The following is a 2,507-nucleotide window of genomic DNA, read 5'->3' as shown; positions in this document are numbered from 1 at the left end:
ATTCATTTTCTCTTGGGAGGACTAGCGCCTTGATATTAGGCTTTCACCTACAAAACCATAAAATTCATTTGATATTTTAATGACATATTACAAATATATTAAAATAGAGTAAAGAAGAAAGGTTGGTATGGGAACACATATTTTTTTAGCCTTATATCCTTTTCTTTGAAACTCTTAGCTAGACCACGATACAAGTTTTAAAAGACTTTCTTGCATATTGATTTGAGTATGATGCAAACCATGGTAGAAATGCTGACTCCACTAAACTTGTAAAATTTTGATATGATACGTCAACTTTAATGCATTGACTAAAATCCTTCTCTTCATAATTATCATCGTTGCCACATCAAAATTCAGAGCCCAAACGACATTAAATTCTACCATTTATAGCCCAAACACTTGTCAAATATGAACAATCTTTCTTTTTAGTATTTCATTTTAAAGAGTTGTACATGAAATAAGGAGCACTAAAGCAAAGGAAATGTTGAAACCTCACATTCTAGGGCAGTTTTTTAGATGATTCCTAATTTGATGCCCTCCAGATTAAGCTTACCAGGACAATATGAACAGAGGATGACTCCTAGTATCTCACACTTGGACAATTTTTTGGCCAATTCCAATTTCAAAGTGGAAATTTTGAAAAATCTAAAAATTGGTACAATGTTGGTGTAACACCGTGTTTTTCCGAGCATGTTTAATTTAGTAATTAGTTGTTAATGAATTAATTACAGAAATTAGTCAGCAATGTATTGGGATAAACCTCAGTTGAGTTTTAGTCTTGTATTATCATATTCTTGCTTGCCCTATATTTTCAAGATTTTTGGAGAATAAAAGTTTCCGAGACAATTTCGGGACGTTTTATTGTGTTTTCGCCAAGTTTTTGAATTCTGTAACTCGAAATAAAATTACTATTTCGCCGTTGGCTTCGGAATATTATTTCTGGAAAAAATAGAAACCAAGTTTCCATAAGAAAATCATGATCTCTTAGTATGTTATTCATGGAGTTGGGTTTATGTTTGTTTTATTTAAGTCATGACTAAAGGGGGTGATAATGAAATCATATGAACCTTTGTGTAGGTTTTGACTTATGTAAAAAATAAAATTTCTTCCTTGTTATTATATGGAAAACCTATATCTTTGGACAAGGTTAGATGAGTTTATTTGCTTTAGAAATATTGGAAATTATTGTTAGTATTTGAATATGTTTAAAGGTGATGATTTGAACATCAGAGGAACCTTTATTGTGTTTAAGAAAAGTTTATGTCTATTCTTTAAGGGTTTGCTATATCCATAAGGACTTGCTAACTCAACCTTTCAAAATCAAATATAATTTCACACAATATTTAGCCTCAAACGCACTGAGAACTAATTTTTTAGTTTACTTAGCAACTCAAGAAATAAAGTCTAAACCTTAAATACAAGATTAATGATTATGACACACATGCATACTTCTATGTCAAGTGACTACGTGCATATATGAGTTCAGATTAATGCATGCCCTTAATTGTGTTAATCGCCAATGTCTTGGTATATGCTAACATTTTACAAAGTTAGCTCTATGTCTAGCAACTAAACCAGGAAAATTATAATATATGAATCATATAGCATGCCTCTATGTCTAGTAACACATACCATTAAGTTTGAGAGTTTTCATTGCAAATGTGAATCTATATCTAGAAAACATATGAGCAAAGATATTCAATGTGACAATTAACATACAACTACGTCTAATTGTATGCATAAAGGATTCATTATTTGTTTTGGACTATCGAGCCAGGTTTTCACATCAAGGTTCCTTTCAGAACTCGGACTAAGCATTTCGTCAAACACAAAGTCATTAAAAGTGTAGAGACAAAAGTCACTAAACTTACTTTTATTTCTTTCTAACTTAAATACAAAGTTGAAGCACAAAATGAAGTGTCCTTTTAGGCAGTGACATTAGCGGATAAGTATAGCACAACATTTATATTGGCAAAGTATTAGCATACCACCTTTTCATTGTCATGCAAGATTAGTAATTCATTGACACATAAAAAAAAGCACAACCATATGTAATTGCTACAAACTTCTTAATAATCATTGATACTTTAATATTCTCCATGAATGATTACTTTTATTTAGCCATGAGAGAGTCATGTGTTCTACTAGGCTAATTAGTATATTTTGGATTAGGCTTTCGAACTCTTGTGGACCTCCGTGATTGTCTGGGGGATTTCTTCCTTCAAATCTCTATATGGTTTGATCTATCTTCTTCTAGAGACCTGATGTGTATTACATATTGCCAAGGACTTTTTCCCTTACGTGCTGAACTAGGAATGAATCTATTAGGTGGTGGTTCAACACCAACCACTTTTTCTGAGGATTGTACTTATTTGAGTATCAATTGTTCATCCATTTGTTTTTACTTATTTTCTTCAATCTCCTTCATATCTGGTTGCAACATTACCTGGGAGACCATAATGATTTTGCTTCATCAAACACCACATTGTGAGAAACATAGCAACATT

Source organism: Lupinus angustifolius, unplaced genomic scaffold (genome assembly GCF_001865875.1).
Source record: "Lupinus angustifolius cultivar Tanjil unplaced genomic scaffold, LupAngTanjil_v1.0 Scaffold_268, whole genome shotgun sequence".
Lineage (NCBI taxonomy): Eukaryota > Viridiplantae > Streptophyta > Magnoliopsida > Fabales > Fabaceae > Lupinus > Lupinus angustifolius.
Note: the sequence above shows the minus strand (reverse complement) of the source record.